General features: G+C 44.0%; 35 non-coding genes and 5 pseudogenes across 35 annotated transcripts; all 40 read left to right on the plus strand.

The window, feature by feature from the left end:
* Positions 1-182: 182 nt before the first annotated feature.
* Positions 183-301, plus strand: LOC118957365. Its single transcript, XR_005046677.1, has one exon. It is a non-coding gene; the product is annotated as a 5S ribosomal RNA (ribosomal RNA).
* Positions 302-561: 260 nt separating this feature from the next.
* Positions 562-680, plus strand: LOC118957366. The gene has a single exon (XR_005046678.1). It is a non-coding gene; the product is annotated as a 5S ribosomal RNA (ribosomal RNA).
* Positions 681-940: 260 nt separating this feature from the next.
* Positions 941-1,059, plus strand: LOC118957367. The gene has a single exon (XR_005046679.1). It is a non-coding gene; the product is annotated as a 5S ribosomal RNA (ribosomal RNA).
* Positions 1,060-1,319: 260 nt separating this feature from the next.
* Positions 1,320-1,438, plus strand: LOC118957368. Its single transcript, XR_005046680.1, has one exon. It is a non-coding gene; the product is annotated as a 5S ribosomal RNA (ribosomal RNA).
* A 260-nt stretch (positions 1,439-1,698) lies between these two features.
* Positions 1,699-1,817, plus strand: LOC118957370. Its single transcript, XR_005046682.1, has one exon. It is a non-coding gene; the product is annotated as a 5S ribosomal RNA (ribosomal RNA).
* Positions 1,818-2,077: 260 nt separating this feature from the next.
* LOC118957371 lies at positions 2,078-2,196 on the plus strand. Its single transcript, XR_005046683.1, has one exon. It is a non-coding gene; the product is annotated as a 5S ribosomal RNA (ribosomal RNA).
* Positions 2,197-2,456: 260 nt separating this feature from the next.
* On the plus strand, positions 2,457-2,575 carry LOC118957372. Its single transcript, XR_005046684.1, has one exon. It is a non-coding gene; the product is annotated as a 5S ribosomal RNA (ribosomal RNA).
* A 261-nt stretch (positions 2,576-2,836) lies between these two features.
* LOC118957481 lies at positions 2,837-2,955 on the plus strand (annotated as a pseudogene).
* A 261-nt stretch (positions 2,956-3,216) lies between these two features.
* LOC118957466 lies at positions 3,217-3,336 on the plus strand (annotated as a pseudogene).
* Positions 3,337-3,598: 262 nt separating this feature from the next.
* Positions 3,599-3,718, plus strand: LOC118957456. Its single transcript, XR_005046768.1, has one exon. It is a non-coding gene; the product is annotated as a 5S ribosomal RNA (ribosomal RNA).
* Positions 3,719-3,979: 261 nt separating this feature from the next.
* On the plus strand, positions 3,980-4,098 carry LOC118957373. Its single transcript, XR_005046685.1, has one exon. It is a non-coding gene; the product is annotated as a 5S ribosomal RNA (ribosomal RNA).
* Positions 4,099-4,360: 262 nt separating this feature from the next.
* On the plus strand, positions 4,361-4,479 carry LOC118957374. The gene has a single exon (XR_005046686.1). It is a non-coding gene; the product is annotated as a 5S ribosomal RNA (ribosomal RNA).
* Positions 4,480-4,739: 260 nt separating this feature from the next.
* On the plus strand, positions 4,740-4,858 carry LOC118957375. Its single transcript, XR_005046687.1, has one exon. It is a non-coding gene; the product is annotated as a 5S ribosomal RNA (ribosomal RNA).
* A 259-nt stretch (positions 4,859-5,117) lies between these two features.
* Positions 5,118-5,236, plus strand: LOC118957460 (annotated as a pseudogene).
* A 263-nt stretch (positions 5,237-5,499) lies between these two features.
* LOC118957376 lies at positions 5,500-5,618 on the plus strand. The gene has a single exon (XR_005046688.1). It is a non-coding gene; the product is annotated as a 5S ribosomal RNA (ribosomal RNA).
* A 260-nt stretch (positions 5,619-5,878) lies between these two features.
* LOC118957377 lies at positions 5,879-5,997 on the plus strand. Its single transcript, XR_005046689.1, has one exon. It is a non-coding gene; the product is annotated as a 5S ribosomal RNA (ribosomal RNA).
* A 259-nt stretch (positions 5,998-6,256) lies between these two features.
* On the plus strand, positions 6,257-6,375 carry LOC118957378. The gene has a single exon (XR_005046690.1). It is a non-coding gene; the product is annotated as a 5S ribosomal RNA (ribosomal RNA).
* A 259-nt stretch (positions 6,376-6,634) lies between these two features.
* On the plus strand, positions 6,635-6,752 carry LOC118957469 (annotated as a pseudogene).
* Positions 6,753-7,013: 261 nt separating this feature from the next.
* Positions 7,014-7,132, plus strand: LOC118957379. The gene has a single exon (XR_005046691.1). It is a non-coding gene; the product is annotated as a 5S ribosomal RNA (ribosomal RNA).
* A 261-nt stretch (positions 7,133-7,393) lies between these two features.
* Positions 7,394-7,512, plus strand: LOC118957381. The gene has a single exon (XR_005046693.1). It is a non-coding gene; the product is annotated as a 5S ribosomal RNA (ribosomal RNA).
* Positions 7,513-7,772: 260 nt separating this feature from the next.
* LOC118957471 lies at positions 7,773-7,890 on the plus strand (annotated as a pseudogene).
* Positions 7,891-8,151: 261 nt separating this feature from the next.
* LOC118957382 lies at positions 8,152-8,270 on the plus strand. The gene has a single exon (XR_005046694.1). It is a non-coding gene; the product is annotated as a 5S ribosomal RNA (ribosomal RNA).
* Positions 8,271-8,530: 260 nt separating this feature from the next.
* On the plus strand, positions 8,531-8,649 carry LOC118957383. Its single transcript, XR_005046695.1, has one exon. It is a non-coding gene; the product is annotated as a 5S ribosomal RNA (ribosomal RNA).
* A 260-nt stretch (positions 8,650-8,909) lies between these two features.
* LOC118957384 lies at positions 8,910-9,028 on the plus strand. The gene has a single exon (XR_005046696.1). It is a non-coding gene; the product is annotated as a 5S ribosomal RNA (ribosomal RNA).
* Positions 9,029-9,288: 260 nt separating this feature from the next.
* On the plus strand, positions 9,289-9,407 carry LOC118957385. Its single transcript, XR_005046697.1, has one exon. It is a non-coding gene; the product is annotated as a 5S ribosomal RNA (ribosomal RNA).
* A 259-nt stretch (positions 9,408-9,666) lies between these two features.
* On the plus strand, positions 9,667-9,785 carry LOC118957386. Its single transcript, XR_005046698.1, has one exon. It is a non-coding gene; the product is annotated as a 5S ribosomal RNA (ribosomal RNA).
* A 261-nt stretch (positions 9,786-10,046) lies between these two features.
* On the plus strand, positions 10,047-10,165 carry LOC118957387. The gene has a single exon (XR_005046699.1). It is a non-coding gene; the product is annotated as a 5S ribosomal RNA (ribosomal RNA).
* Positions 10,166-10,425: 260 nt separating this feature from the next.
* LOC118957388 lies at positions 10,426-10,544 on the plus strand. The gene has a single exon (XR_005046700.1). It is a non-coding gene; the product is annotated as a 5S ribosomal RNA (ribosomal RNA).
* Positions 10,545-10,804: 260 nt separating this feature from the next.
* On the plus strand, positions 10,805-10,923 carry LOC118957389. The gene has a single exon (XR_005046701.1). It is a non-coding gene; the product is annotated as a 5S ribosomal RNA (ribosomal RNA).
* Positions 10,924-11,182: 259 nt separating this feature from the next.
* On the plus strand, positions 11,183-11,301 carry LOC118957390. Its single transcript, XR_005046702.1, has one exon. It is a non-coding gene; the product is annotated as a 5S ribosomal RNA (ribosomal RNA).
* Positions 11,302-11,559: 258 nt separating this feature from the next.
* Positions 11,560-11,678, plus strand: LOC118957392. Its single transcript, XR_005046704.1, has one exon. It is a non-coding gene; the product is annotated as a 5S ribosomal RNA (ribosomal RNA).
* A 259-nt stretch (positions 11,679-11,937) lies between these two features.
* Positions 11,938-12,056, plus strand: LOC118957393. The gene has a single exon (XR_005046705.1). It is a non-coding gene; the product is annotated as a 5S ribosomal RNA (ribosomal RNA).
* Positions 12,057-12,316: 260 nt separating this feature from the next.
* Positions 12,317-12,435, plus strand: LOC118957394. Its single transcript, XR_005046706.1, has one exon. It is a non-coding gene; the product is annotated as a 5S ribosomal RNA (ribosomal RNA).
* A 262-nt stretch (positions 12,436-12,697) lies between these two features.
* LOC118957395 lies at positions 12,698-12,816 on the plus strand. Its single transcript, XR_005046707.1, has one exon. It is a non-coding gene; the product is annotated as a 5S ribosomal RNA (ribosomal RNA).
* Positions 12,817-13,076: 260 nt separating this feature from the next.
* LOC118957396 lies at positions 13,077-13,195 on the plus strand. The gene has a single exon (XR_005046708.1). It is a non-coding gene; the product is annotated as a 5S ribosomal RNA (ribosomal RNA).
* A 260-nt stretch (positions 13,196-13,455) lies between these two features.
* LOC118957397 lies at positions 13,456-13,574 on the plus strand. The gene has a single exon (XR_005046709.1). It is a non-coding gene; the product is annotated as a 5S ribosomal RNA (ribosomal RNA).
* A 261-nt stretch (positions 13,575-13,835) lies between these two features.
* LOC118957398 lies at positions 13,836-13,954 on the plus strand. The gene has a single exon (XR_005046710.1). It is a non-coding gene; the product is annotated as a 5S ribosomal RNA (ribosomal RNA).
* A 260-nt stretch (positions 13,955-14,214) lies between these two features.
* Positions 14,215-14,333, plus strand: LOC118957399. Its single transcript, XR_005046711.1, has one exon. It is a non-coding gene; the product is annotated as a 5S ribosomal RNA (ribosomal RNA).
* Positions 14,334-14,593: 260 nt separating this feature from the next.
* On the plus strand, positions 14,594-14,712 carry LOC118957400. The gene has a single exon (XR_005046712.1). It is a non-coding gene; the product is annotated as a 5S ribosomal RNA (ribosomal RNA).
* A 260-nt stretch (positions 14,713-14,972) lies between these two features.
* On the plus strand, positions 14,973-15,091 carry LOC118957401. The gene has a single exon (XR_005046713.1). It is a non-coding gene; the product is annotated as a 5S ribosomal RNA (ribosomal RNA).
* Positions 15,092-15,283: the final 192 nt, after the last annotated feature.

Genomic DNA, 15,283 nt, shown 5'->3' on the forward strand with positions numbered 1-15,283 from the left:
ATAAGTAAGCAAGGTTAGTTTGCATTTCATCCAACAATCTGTGCTACAAATTATGGCTACAGTATATGCAATTTCTTCCACTTTTTGAGTGACACAAAGATGCTTATCTAAATGGTGAAAATGCAACAGCTGTTAATCAGGCTCACTTTGACTTTACATAGTGCAGCAAGAGATTGTTTCTCGCTTACGGCCACACCGGCCTGAGTACGCCTGATCTCGTCTGATCTCGGAAGCTAAGCAGGGTCGGGCCTGGTTAGTACTTGGATGGGAGACCGCCTAGGAATACCAGGTGCTGTAAGCTTTTTGTCACTGCCTTGTGGAATTTCAACTCTTTGTCCGTTTTTTCCCACAAGGCTGAAATATGTGCCCTCGCTTTGAAATAAGTAAGCAAGGTTAGTTTGCATTTCATCCAACAATCTGTGCTACAAATTATGGCTACAGTATATGCAATTTCTTCCACTTTTTGAGTGACACAAAGATGCTTATCTAAATGGTGAAAATGCAACAGCTGTTAATCAGGCTCACTTTGACTTTACATAGTGCAGCAAGAGATTGTTTCTCGCTTACGGCCACACCGGCCTGAGTACGCCTGATCTCGTCTGATCTCGGAAGCTAAGCAGGGTCGGGCCTGGTTAGTACTTGGATGGGAGACCGCCTAGGAATACCAGGTGCTGTAAGCTTTTTGTCACTGCCTTGTGGAATTTCAACTCTTTGTCCGTTTTTTCCCACAAGGCTGAAATATGTGCCCTCGCTTTGAAATAAGTAAGCAAGGTTAGTTTGCATTTCATCCAACAATCTGTGCTACAAATTATGGCTACAGTATATGCAATTTCTTCCACTTTTTGAGTGACACAAAGATGCTTATCTAAATGGTGAAAATGCAACAGCTGTTAATCAGGCTCACTTTGACTTTACATAGTGCAGCAAGAGATTGTTTCTCGCTTACGGCCACACCGGCCTGAGTACGCCTGATCTCGTCTGATCTCGGAAGCTAAGCAGGGTCGGGCCTGGTTAGTACTTGGATGGGAGACCGCCTAGGAATACCAGGTGCTGTAAGCTTTTTGTCACTGCCTTGTGGAATTTCAACTCTTTGTCCGTTTTTTCCCACAAGGCTGAAATATGTGCCCTCGCTTTGAAATAAGTAAGCAAGGTTAGTTTGCATTTCATCCAACAATCTGTGCTACAAATTATGGCTACAGTATATGCAATTTCTTCCACTTTTTGAGTGACACAAAGATGCTTATCTAAATGGTGAAAATGCAACAGCTGTTAATCAGGCTCACTTTGACTTTACATAGTGCAGCAAGAGATTGTTTCTCGCTTACGGCCACACCGGCCTGAGTACGCCTGATCTCGTCTGATCTCGGAAGCTAAGCAGGGTCGGGCCTGGTTAGTACTTGGATGGGAGACCGCCTAGGAATACCAGGTGCTGTAAGCTTTTTGTCACTGCCTTGTGGAATTTCAACTCTTTGTCCGTTTTTTCCCACAAGGCTGAAATATGTGCCCTCGCTTTGAAATAAGTAAGCAAGGTTAGTTTGCATTTCATCCAACAATCTGTGCTACAAATTATGGCTACAGTATATGCAATTTCTTCCACTTTTTGAGTGACACAAAGATGCTTATCTAAATGGTGAAAATGCAACAGCTGTTAATCAGGCTCACTTTGACTTTACATAGTGCAGCAAGAGATTGTTTCTCGCTTACGGCCACACCGGCCTGAGTACGCCTGATCTCGTCTGATCTCGGAAGCTAAGCAGGGTCGGGCCTGGTTAGTACTTGGATGGGAGACCGCCTAGGAATACCAGGTGCTGTAAGCTTTTTGTCACTGCCTTGTGGAATTTCAACTCTTTGTCCGTTTTTTCCCACAAGGCTGAAATATGTGCCCTCGCTTTGAAATAAGTAAGCAAGGTTAGTTTGCATTTCATCCAACAATCTGTGCTACAAATTATGGCTACAGTATATGCAATTTCTTCCACTTTTTGAGTGACACAAAGATGCTTATCTAAATGGTGAAAATGCAACAGCTGTTAATCAGGCTCACTTTGACTTTACATAGTGCAGCAAGAGATTGTTTCTCGCTTACGGCCACACCGGCCTGAGTACGCCTGATCTCGTCTGATCTCGGAAGCTAAGCAGGGTCGGGCCTGGTTAGTACTTGGATGGGAGACCGCCTAGGAATACCAGGTGCTGTAAGCTTTTTGTCACTGCCTTGTGGAATTTCAACTCTTTGTCCGTTTTTTCCCACAAGGCTGAAATATGTGCCCTCGCTTTGAAATAAGTAAGCAAGGTTAGTTTGCATTTCATCCAACAATCTGTGCTACAAATTATGGCTACAGTATATGCAATTTCTTCCACTTTTTGAGTGACACAAAGATGCTTATCTAAATGGTGAAAATGCAACAGCTGTTAATCAGGCTCACTTTGACTTTACATAGTGCAGCAAGAGATTGTTTCTCGCTTACGGCCACACCGGCCTGAGTACGCCTGATCTCGTCTGATCTCGGAAGCTAAGCAGGGTCGGGCCTGGTTAGTACTTGGATGGGAGACCGCCTAGGAATACCAGGTGCTGTAAGCTTTTTGTCACTGCCTTGTGGAATTTCAACTCTTTGTCCGTTTTTTCCCACAAGGCTGAAATATGTGCCCTCGCTTTGAAATAAGTAAGCAAGGTTAGTTTGCATTTCATCCAACAATCTGTGCTACAAATTATGGCTACAGTATATGCAATTTCTTCCACTTTTTGAGTGACACAAAGATGCTTATCTAAATGGTGAAAATGCAACAGCTGTTAATTCAGGCTCACTTTGACTTTACATAGTGCAGCAAGAGATTGTTTCTCGCTTACGGCCACACCGGCCTGAGTACGCCTGATCTCGTCTGATCTCGGAAGCTAAGCAGGGTCGGGCCTGTTAGTACTTGGATGTGGAGACCGCCTAGGAATACCAGGTGCTGTAAGCTTTTTGTCACTGCCTTGTGGAATTTCAACTCTTTGTCCGTTTTTTCCCACAAGGCTGAAATATGTGCCCTCGCTTTGAAATAAGTAAGCAAGGTTAGTTTGCATTTCATCCAACAATCTGTGCTACAAATTATGGCTACAGTATATGCAATTTCTTCCACTTTTTGAGTGACACAAAGATGCTTATCTAAAATGGTGAAAATGCAACAGCTGTTAATCAGGCTCACTTTGACTTTACATAGTGCAGCAAGAGATTGTTTCTCGCTTACGGCCACACCGGCCTGAGTACGCCTGATCTCGTCTGATCTCGGAAGCTAAGCAGGGTCGGGCCTGGTTAGTAACTTGGATGGGAGACCGCCTAGGAATACCAGGTGCTGTAAGCTTTTTGTCACTGCCTTGTGGAATTTCAACTCTTTGTCCGTTTTTTCCCACAAGGCTGAAATATGTTGCCCTCGCTTTGAAATAAGTAAGCAAGGTTAGTTTGCATTTCATCCAACAATCTGTGCTAACAAATTATGGCTACAGTATATGCAATTTCTTCCACTTTTGAGTGACACAAAGATGCTTATCTAAATGGTGAAAATGCAACAGCTTGTTAATCAGGCTCACTTTGACTTTACATAGTGCAGCAAGAGATTGTTTCTCGCTTACGGCCACACCGGCCTGAGTACGCCTGATCTCGTCTGATCTCGGAAGCTAAGCAGGGTCGGGCCTGGTTAGGTACTTGGATGGGAGACCGCCTAGGAATACCAGGTGCTGTAAGCTTTTTGTCACTGCCTTGTGGAATTTCAACTCTTTGTCCGTTTTTTTCCCACAAGGCTGAAATATGTGCCCTCGCTTTGAAATAAGTAAGCAAGTTTAGTTTGCATTTCATCCAACAATCTGTGCTACAAATTATGGCTACAGTATATGCAATTTCTTCCACTTTTTGAGTGACACAAAGATGCTTATCTAAATGGTGAAAATGCAACAGCTGTTAATCAGGCTCACTTTGACTTTACATAGTGCAGCAAGAGATTGTTTCTCGCTTACGGCCACACCGGCCTGAGTACGCCTGATCTCGTCTGATCTCGGAAGCTAAGCAGGGTCGGGCCTGGTTAGTACTTGGATGGGAGACCGCCTAGGAATACCAGGTGCTGTAAGCTTTTTGTCACTGCCTTGTGGAATTTCAACTCTTTGTCCGTTTTTTTCCCACAAGGCTGAAATATGTGCCCTCGCTTTTGAAATAAGTAAGCAAGGTTAGTTTGCATTTCATCCAACAATCTGTGCTACAAATTATGGCTACAGTATATGCAATTTCTTCCACTTTTTGAGTGACACAAAGATGCTTATCTAAATGGTGAAATGCAACAGCTGTTAATCAGGCTCACTTTGACTTTACATAGTGCAGCAAGAGATTGGTTTCTCGCTTACGGCCACACCGGCCTGAGTACGCCTGATCTCGTCTGATCTCGGAAGCTAAGCAGGGTCGGGCCTGGTTAGTACTTGGATGGGAGACCGCCTAGGAATACCAGGTGCTGTAAGCTTTTTGTCACTGCCTTGTGGAATTTCAACTCTTTGTCCGTTTTTCCCACAAGGCTGAAATATGTGCCCTCGCTTTGAAATAAGTAAGCAAGGTTAGTTTGCATTTCATCCAACAATCTGTGCTACAAATTATGGCTACAGTATATGCAATTTTCTTCCACTTTTTGAGTGACACAAAGATGCTTATCTAAATGGTGAAAATGCAACAGCTGTTAATCAGGCTCACTTTGACTTTACATAGTGCAGCAAGAGATTGTTTCTCGCTTACGGCCACACCGGCCTGAGTACGCCTGATCTCGTCTGATCTCGGAAGCTAAGCAGGGTCGGGCCTGGTTAGTACTTGGATGGGAGACCGCCTAGGAATACCAGGTGCTGTAAGCTTTTTGTCACTGCCTTGTGGAATTTCAACTCTTTGTCCGTTTTTTCCCACAAGGCTGAAATATGTGCCCTCGCTTTGAAATAAGTAAGCAAGGTTAGTTTGCATTTCATCCAACAATCTGTGCTACAAATTATGGCTACAGTATATGCAATTTCTTCCACTTTTTGAGTGACACAAAGATGCCTTATCTAAATGGTGAAAATGCAAAGCTGTTAATCAGGCTCACTTGACTTTACATAGTGCAGCAAGAGATTGTTTCTCGCTTACGGCCACAACGGCCTGAGTACGCCTGATCTCGTCTGATCTCGGAAGCTAAGCAGGGTCGGGCCTGGTTAGTACTTGGATGGGAGACCGCCTAGGAATACCAGGTGCTGTAAGCTTTTTGTCACTGCCTTGTGGAATTTCAACTCTTTGTCCGTTTTTTCCCACAAGGCTGAAATATGTTTGCCCTCGCTTTGAAATAAGTAAGCAAGGTTAGTTTGCATTTTCATCCAACAATCTGTGCTACAAATTATGGCTACAGTATATGCAATTTCTTCCACTTTTTGAGTGACACAAAGATGCTTATCTAAATGGTGAAAATGCAACAGCTGTTAATCAGGCTCACTTTGACTTTACATAGTGCAGCAAGAGATTGTTTCTCGCTTACGGCCACACCGGCCTGAGTACGCCTGATCTCGTCTGATCTCGGAAGCTAAGCAGGGTCGGGCCTGGTTAGTACTTGGATGGGAGACCGCCTAGGAATACCAGGTGCTGTAAGCTTTTTGTCACTGCCTTGTGGAATTTCAACTCTTTGTCCGTTTTTCCCACAAGGCTGAAATATGTGCCCTCGCTTTGAAATAAGTAAGCAAGGTTAGTTTGCATTTCATCCAACAATCTGTGCTACAAATTATGGCTACAGTATATGCAATTTCTTCCACTTTTTGAGTGACACAAAGATGCTTATCTAAATGGTGAAAATGCAAACAGCTGTTAATCAGGCTCACTTTGACTTTACATAGTGCAGCAAGAGATTGTTTCTCGCTTACGGCCACACCGGCCTGAGTACGCCTGATCTCGTCTGATCTCGGAAGCTAAGCAGGGTCGGGCCTGGTTAGTACTTGGATGGGAGACCGCCTAGGAATACCAGGTGCTGTAAGCTTTTTGTCACTGCCTTGTGGAATTTCAACTCTTTGTCCGTTTTTTCCCACAAGGCTGAAATATGTGCCCTCGCTTTGAAATAAGTAAGCAAGGTTAGTTTGCATTTCATCCAACAATCTGTGCTACAAATTATGGCTACAGTATATGCAATTTCTTCCACTTTTTGAGTGACACAAAGATGCTATCTAAATGGTGAAAATGCAACAGCTGTTAATCAGGCTCACTTTGACTTTACATAGTGCAGCAAGAGATTGTTTCTCGCTTACGGCCACACCGGCCTGAGTACGCCTGATCTCGTCTGATCTCGGAAGCTAAGCAGGGTCGGGCCTGGTTAGTACTTGGATGGGAGACCGCCTAGGAATACCAGGTGCTGTAAGCTTTTTGTCACTGCCTTGTGGAATTTCAACTCTTTGTCCGTTTTTTCCCACAAGGCTGAAATATGTGCCCTCGCTTTGAAATAAGTAAGCAAGGTTAGTTTGCATTTCATCCAACAATCTGTGCTACAAATTATGGCTACAGTATATGCAATTTCTTCCACTTTTTGAGTGACACAAAGATGCTTATCTAAATGGTGAAAATGCAACAGCTGTAATCAGGCTCACTTTGACTTTACCTAGTGCAGCAAGAGATTGTTTCTCGCTTACGGCCACACCGGCCTGAGTACGCCTGATCTCGTCTGATCTCGGAAGCTAAGCAGGGTCGGGCCTGGTTAGTACTTGGATGGGAGACGCCTAGGAATACCAGGTGCTGTAAGCTTTTTTGTCACTGCCTTGTGGAATTTCAACTCTTTGTCCGTTTTTTTCCCACAAGCTGAAATATGTGCCCTCGCTTTGAAATAAGTAAGCAAGGTTAGTTTGCATTTCATCCAACAATCTGTGCTACAAATTATGGCTACAGTATATGCAATTTCTTCCACTTTTGAGTGACACAAAGATGCTTATCTAAATGGTGAAAATGCAAACAGCTGTTAATCAGGCTCACTTTGACTTTACATAGTGCAGCAAGAGATTGTTTCTCGCTTACGGCCACACCGGCCTGAGTACGCCTGATCTCGTCTGATCTCGGAAGCTAAGCAGGGTCGGGCCTGGTTAGTACTTGGATGGGAGACCGCCTAGGAATACCAGGTGCTGTAAGCTTTTTGTCACTGCCTTGTGGAATTTCAACTCTTTGTCCGTTTTTTCCCACAAGGCTGAAATATGTGCCCTCGCTTTGAAATAAGTAAGCAAGGTTAGTTTGCATTTCATCCAACAATCTGTGCTACAAATTATGGCTACAGTATATGCAATTTCTTCCACTTTTTTGAGTGACACAAAGATGCTTATCTAAATGGTGAAAATGCAACAGCTGTTAATCAGGCTCACTTTGACTTTACATAGTGCAGCAAGAGATTGTTTCTCGCTTACGGCCACACCGGCCTGAGTACGCCTGATCTCGTCTGATCTCGGAAGCTAAGCAGGGTCGGGCCTGGTTAGTACTTGGATGGGAGACCGCCTAGGAATACCAGGTGCTGTAAGCTTTTTGTCACTGCCTTGTGGAATTTCAACTCTTTGTCCGTTTTTTCCCACAAGGCTGAAATATGTGCCCTCGCTTTGAAATAAGTAAGCAAGGTTAGTTTGCATTTCATCCAACAATCTGTGCTACAAATTATGGCTACAGTATATGCAATTTCTTCCACTTTTTGAGTGACACAAAGATGCTTATCTAAATGGTGAAAATGCAACAGCTGTTAATCAGGCTCACTTTGACTTTACATAGTGCAGCAAGAGATTGTTTCTCGCTTACGCCACACCGGCCTGAGTACGCCTGATCTCGTCTGATCTCGGAAGCTAAGCAGGGTCGGGCCTGGTTAGTACTTGGATGGGAGACCGCCTAGGAATACCAGGTGCTGTAAGCTTTTTGTCACTGCCTTGTGGAATTTCAACTCTTTGTCCGTTTTTTTCCCACAAGGCTGAAATATGTGCCCTCGCTTTGAAATAAGTAAGCAAGGTTAGTTTGCATTTCATCCAACAATCTGTGCTACAAATTATGGCTACAGTATATGCAATTTCTTCCACTTTTTGAGTGACACAAAGATGCTTATCTAAATGGTGAAAATGCAACAGCTGTTAATCAGGCTCACTTTGACTTTACATAGTGCAGCAAGAGATTGTTTCTCGCTTACGGCCACACCGGCCTGAGTACGCCTGATCTCGTCTGATCTCGGAAGCTAAGCAGGGTCGGGCCTGGTTAGTACTTGGATGGGAGACCGCCTAGGAATACCAGGTGCTGTAAGCTTTTTGTCACTGCCTTGTGGAATTTCAACTCTTTGTCCGTTTTTTCCCACAAGGCTGAAATATGTGCCCTCGCTTTGAAATAAGTAAGCAAGGTTAGTTTGCATTTCATCCAACAATCTGTGCTACAAATTATGGCTACAGTATATGCAATTTCTTCCACTTTTTGAGTGACACAAAGATGCTTATCTAAATGGTGAAAATGCAACAGCTGTTAATCAGGCTCACTTTGACTTTACATAGTGCAGCAAGAGATTGTTTCTCGCTTACGGCCACACCGGCCTGAGTACGCCTGATCTCGTCTGATCTCGGAAGCTAAGCAGGGTCGGGCCTGGTTAGTACTTGGATGGGAGACCGCCTAGGAATACCAGGTGCTGTAAGCTTTTTGTCACTGCCTTGTGGAATTTCAACTCTTGTCCGTTTTTTTCCCACAAGGCTGAAATATGTGCCCTCGCTTTGAAATAAGTAAGCAAGGTTAGTTTGCATTTCATCCAACAATCTGTGCTACAAATTATGGCTACAGTATATGCAATTTCTTCCACTTTTTGAGTGACACAAAGATGCTTATCTAAATGGTGAAAATGCAACAGCTGTTAATCAGGCTCACTTTGACTTTACATAGTGCAGCAAGAGATTGTTTCTCGCTTACGGCCACACCGGCCTGAGTACGCCTGATCTCGTCTGATCTCGGAAGCTAAGCAGGGTCGGGCCTGGTTAGTACTTGGATGGGAGACCGCCTAGGAATACCAGGTGCTGTAAGCTTTTTGTCACTGCCTTGTGGAATTTCAACTCTTTGTCCGTTTTTTCCCACAAGGCTGAAATATGTGCCCTCGCTTTGAAATAAGTAAGCAAGGTTAGTTTGCATTTCATCCAACAATCTGTGCTACAAATTATGGCTACAGTATATGCAATTTCTTCCACTTTTTGAGTGACACAAAGATGCTTATCTAAATGGTGAAAATGCAACAGCTGTTAATCAGGCTCACTTTGACTTTACATAGTGCAGCAAGAGATTGTTTCTCGCTTACGGCCACACCGGCCTGAGTACGCCTGATCTCGTCTGATCTCGGAAGCTAAGCAGGGTCGGGCCTGGTTAGTACTTGGATGGGAGACCGCCTAGGAATACCAGGTGCTGTAAGCTTTTTGTCACTGCCTTGTGGAATTTCAACTCTTTGTCCGTTTTTTCCCACAAGGCTGAAATATGTGCCCTCGCTTTGAAATAAGTAAGCAAGGTTAGTTTGCATTTCATCCAACAATCTGTGCTACAAATTATGGCTACAGTATATGCAATTTCTTCCACTTTTTGAGTGACACAAAGATGCTTATCTAATGGTGAAAATGCAACAGCTGTTAATCAGGCTCACTTTGACTTTACATAGTGCAGCAAGAGATTGTTTCTCGCTTACGGCCACACCGGCCTGAGTACGCCTGATCTCGTCTGATCTCGGAAGCTAAGCAGGGTCGGGCCTGGTTAGTACTTGGATGGGAGACCGCCTAGGAATACCAGGTGCTGTAAGCTTTTTGTCACTGCCTTGTGGAATTTCAACTCTTTGTCCGTTTTTTTCCCACAAGGCTGAAATATGTGCCCTCGCTTTGAAATAAGTAAGCAAGGTTAGTTTGCATTTCATCCAACAATCTGTGCTACAAATTATGGCTACAGTATATGCAATTTCTTCCACTTTTTGAGTGACACAAAGATGCTTATCTAAATGGTGAAAATGCAACAGCTGTTAATCAGGCTCACTTTGACTTTACATAGTGCAGCAAGAGATTGTTTCTCGCTTACGGCCACACCGGCCTGAGTACGCCTGATCTCGTCTGATCTCGGAAGCTAAGCAGGGTCGGGCCTGGTTAGTACTTGGATGGGAGACCGCCTAGGAATACCAGGTGCTGTAAGCTTTTTGTCACTGCCTTGTGGAATTTCAACTCTTTGTCCGTTTTTTCCCACAAGGCTGAAATATGTGCCCTCGCTTTGAAATAAGTAAGCAAGGTTAGTTTGCATTTCATCCAACAATCTGTGCTACAAATTATGGCTACAGTATATGCAATTTCTTCCACTTTTTGAGTGACACAAAGATGCTTATCTAAATGGTGAAAATGCAACAGCTGTTAATCAGGCTCACTTTGACTTTACATAGTGCAGCAAGAGATTGTTTCTCGCTTACGGCCACACCGGCCTGAGTACGCCTGATCTCGTCTGATCTCGGAAGCTAAGCAGGGTCGGGCCTGGTTAGTACTTGGATGGGAGACCGCCTAGGAATACCAGGTGCTGTAAGCTTTTTGTCACTGCCTTGTGGAATTTCAACTCTTTGTCCGTTTTTTCCCACAAGGCTGAAATATGTGCCCTCGCTTTGAAATAAGTAAGCAAGGTTAGTTTGCATTTCATCCAACAATCTGTGCTACAAATTATGGCTACAGTATATGCAATTTCTTCCACTTTTTGAGTGACACAAAGATGCTTATCTAAATGGTGAAAATGCAACAGCTGTTAATCAGGCTCACTTTGACTTTACATAGTGCAGCAAGAGATTGTTTCTCGCTTACGGCCACACCGGCCTGAGTACGCCTGATCTCGTCTGATCTCGGAAGCTAAGCAGGGTCGGGCCTGGTTAGTACTTGGATGGGAGACCGCCTAGGAATACCAGGTGCTGTAAGCTTTTTGTCACTGCCTTGTGGAATTTCAACTCTTTGTCCGTTTTTTCCCACAAGGCTGAAATATGTGCCCTCGCTTTGAAATAAGTAAGCAAGGTTAGTTTGCATTTCATCCAACAATCTGTGCTACAAATTATGGCTACAGTATATGCAATTTCTTCCACTTTTTGAGTGACACAAAGATGCTTATCTAAATGGTGAAAATGCAACAGCTGTTAATCAGGCTCACTTTGACTTTACATAGTGCAGCAAGAGATTGTTCTCGCTTACGGCCACACCGGCCTGAGTACGCCTGATCTCGTCTGATCTCGGAAGCTAAGCAGGGTCGGGCCTGGTTAGTACTTGGATGGGAGACCGCCTAGGAATACCAGGTGCTGTAAGCTTTTTGTCACTGCCTTGTGGAATTTCAACTCTTTGTCCGTTTTTTCCCACAAGGCTGAAATATGTGCCCTCGCTTTGAAATAAGTAAGCAAGGTTAGTTTGCATTTCATCCAACAATCTGTGCTACAATTATGGCTACAGTATATGCAATTTCTTCCACTTTTGAGTGACACAAAGATGCTTATCTAAATGGTGAAAATGCAACAGCTGTTAATCAGGCTCACTTTGACTTTACATAGTGCAGCAAGAGATTGTTTCTCGCTTACGGCCACACCGGCCTGAGTACGCCTGATCTCGTCTGATCTCGGAAGCTAAGCAGGGTCGGGCCTGGTTAGTACTTGGATGGGAGACCGCCTAGGAATACCAGGTGCTGTAAGCTTTTTGTCACTGCCTTGTGGAATTTCAACTCTTTGTCCGTTTTTTCCCACAAGGCTGAAATATGTGCCCTCGCTTTGAAATAAGTAAGCAAGGTTAGTTTGCATTTCATCCAACAATCTGTGCTACAAATTATGGCTACAGTATATGCAATTTCTTCCACTTTTGAGTGACACAAAGATGCTTATCTAAATGGTGAAAATGCAACAGCTGTTAATCAGGCTCACTTTGACTTTACATAGTGCAGCAAGAGATTGTTTCTCGCTTACGGCCACACCGGCCTGAGTACGCCTGATCTCGTCTGATCTCGGAAGCTAAGCAGGGTCGGGCCTGGTTAGTACTTGGATGGGAGACCGCCTAGGAATACCAGGTGCTGTAAGCTTTTTGTCACTGCCTTGTGGAATTTCAACTCTTTGTCCGTTTTTTCCCACAAGGCTGAAATATGTGCCCTCGCTTTGAAATAAGTAAGCAAGGTTAGTTTGCATTTCATCCAACAATCTGTGCTACAAATTATGGCTACAGTATATGCAATTTCTTCCACTTTTTGAGTGACACAAAGATGCTTATCTAAATGGTGAAAATGCAACAGCTGTTAATCAGGCTCACTTTGACTTTACATAGTGCAGCAAGAGATTGTTTCTCGCTTACGGCCACACCGGCCTGAGTACGCCTGATCTCGTCTGATCTCGGAAGCTAAGCAGGGTCGGGCCTGGTTAGTACTTGGATGGGAGACCGCCTAGGAATACCAGGTGCTGTAAGCTTTTTGTCACTGCCTTGTGGAATTTCAACTCTTTGTCCGTTTTTTCCCACAAGGCTGAAATATGTGCCCTCGCTTTGAAATAAGTAAGCAAGGTTAGTTTGCATTTCATCCAACAATCTGTGCTACAAATTATGGCTACAGTATATGCAATTTCTTCCACTTTTTGAGTGACACAAAGATGCTTATCTAAATGGTGAAAATGCAAACAGCTGTTAATCAGGCCTCACTTTGACTTTACATAGTGCAGCAAGAGATTGTTTCTCGCTTACGGCCACACCGGCCTGAGTACGCCTGATCTCGTCTGATCTCGGAAGCTAAGCAGGGTCGGGCCTGGTTAGTACTTGGATGGGAGACCGCCTAGGAATACCAGGTGCTGTAAGCTTTTTGTCACTGCCTTGTGGAATTTCAACTCTTTGTCCGTTTTTTCCCACAAGGCTGAAATATGTGCCCTCGCTTTGAAATAAGTAAGCAAGGTTAGTTTGCATTTCATCCAACAATCTGTGCTACAAATTATGGCTACAGTATATGCAATTTCTTCCACTTTTTGAGTGACACAAAGATGCTTATCTAAATGGTGAAAATGCAACAGCTGTTAATCAGGCTCACTTTGACTTTACATAGTGCAGCAAGAGATTGTTTCTCGCTTACGGCCACACCGGCCTGAGTACGCCTGATCTCGTCTGATCTCGGAAGCTAAGCAGGGTCGGGCCTGGTTAGTACTTGGATGGGAGACCGCCTAGGAATACCAGGTGCTGTAAGCTTTTTGTCACTGCCTTGTGGAATTTCAACTCTTTGTCCGTTTTTTCCCACAAGGCTGAAATATGTGCCCCTCGCTTTGAAATAAGTAAGCAAGGTTAGTTTGCATTTCATCCAACAATCTGTGCTACAAATTATGGCTACAGTATATGCAATTTCTTCCACTTTTGAGTGACACAAAGATGCTTATCTAAATGGTGAAAATGCAACAGCTGTTAATCAGGCTCACTTTGACTTTACATAGTGCAGCAAGAGATTGTTTCTCGCTTACGGCCACACCGGCCTGAGTACGCCTGATCTCGTCTGATCTCGGAAGCTAAGCAGGGTCGGGCCTGGTTAGTACTTGGATGGGAGACCGCCTAGGAATACCAGGTGCTGTAAGCTTTTTGTCACTGCCTTGTGGAATTTCAACTCTTTGTCCGTTTTTTTCCCACAAGGCTGAAATATGTGCCCTCGCTTTGAAATAAGTAAGCAAGGTTAGTTTGCATTTCATCCAACAATCTGTGCTACAAATTATGGCTACAGTATATGCAATTTCTTCCACTTTTTGAGTGACACAAAGATGCTTATCTAAATGGTGAAAATGCAACAGCTGTTAATCAGGCTCACTTTGACTTTACATAGTGCAGCAAGAGATTGTTTCTCGCTTACGGCCACACCGGCCTGAGTACGCCTGATCTCGTCTGATCTCGGAAGCTAAGCAGGGTCGGGCCTGGTTAGTACTTGGATGGGAGACCGCCTAGGAATACCAGGTGCTGTAAGCTTTTTGTCACTGCCTTGTGGAATTTCAACTCTTTGTCCGTTTTTTCCCACAAGGCTGAAATATGTGCCCTCGCTTTGAAATAAGTAAGCAAGGTTAGTTTGCATTTCATCCAACAATCTGTGCTACAAATTATGGCTACAGTATATGCAATTTCTTCCACTTTTTGAGTGACACAAAGATGCTTATCTAAATGGTGAAAATGCAACAGCTGTTAATCAGGCTCACTTTGACTTTACATAGTGCAGCAAGAGATTGTTTCTCGCTTACGGCCACACCGGCCTGAGTACGCCTGATCTCGTCTGATCTCGGAAGCTAAGCAGGGTCGGGCCTGGTTAGTACTTGGATGGGAGACCGCCTAGGAATACCAGGTGCTGTAAGCTTTTTGTCACTGCCTTGTGGAATTTCAACTCTTTGTCCGTTTTTTTCCCACAAGGCTGAAATATGTGCCTCGCTTTGAAATAAGTAAGCAAGGTTAGTTTGCATTTCATCCAACAATCTGTGCTACAAATTATGGCTACAGTATATGCAATTTCTTCCACTTTTTGAGTGACACAAAGATGCTTATCTAAATGGTGAAAATGCAACAGCTGTTAATCAGGCTCACTTTGACTTTACATAGTGCAGCAAGAGATTGTTTCTCGCTTACGGCCACACCGGCCTGAGTACGCCTGATCTCGTCTGATCTCGGAAGCTAAGCAGGGTCGGGCCTGGTTAGTACTTGGATGGGAGACCGCCTAGGAATACCAGGTGCTGTAAGCTTTTTGTCACTGCCTTGTGGAATTTCAACTCTTTGTCCGTTTTTTCCCACAAGGCTGAAATATGTGCCCTCGCTTTGAAATAAGTAAGCAAGGTTAGTTTGCATTTCATCCAACAATCTGTGCTACAAATTATGGCTACAGTATATGCAATTTCTTCCACTTTTTGAGTGACACAAAGATGCTTATCTAAATGGTGAAAATGCAACAGCTGTTAATCAGGCTCACTTTGACTTTACATAGTGCAGCAAGAGATTGTTTCTCGCTTACGGCCACACCGGCCTGAGTACGCCTGATCTCGTCTGATCTCGGAAGCTAAGCAGGGTCGGGCCTGGTTAGTACTTGGATGGGAGACCGCCTAGGAATACCAGGTGCTGTAAGCTTTTTGTCACTGCCTTGTGGAATTTCAACTCTTTGTCCGTTTTTTCCCACAAGGCTGAAATATGTGCCCTCGCTTTGAAATAAGTAAGCAAGGTTAGTTTGCATTTCATCCAACAATCTGTGCTACAAATTATGGCTACAGTATATGCAATTTCTTCCACTTTTGAGTGACACAAAGATGCTTATCTAAATGG

This window comes from Oncorhynchus mykiss, unplaced genomic scaffold, assembly GCF_013265735.2.
Source record: "Oncorhynchus mykiss isolate Arlee unplaced genomic scaffold, USDA_OmykA_1.1 un_scaffold_450, whole genome shotgun sequence".
In the NCBI taxonomy this organism is placed as follows: domain Eukaryota; kingdom Metazoa; phylum Chordata; class Actinopteri; order Salmoniformes; family Salmonidae; genus Oncorhynchus; species Oncorhynchus mykiss.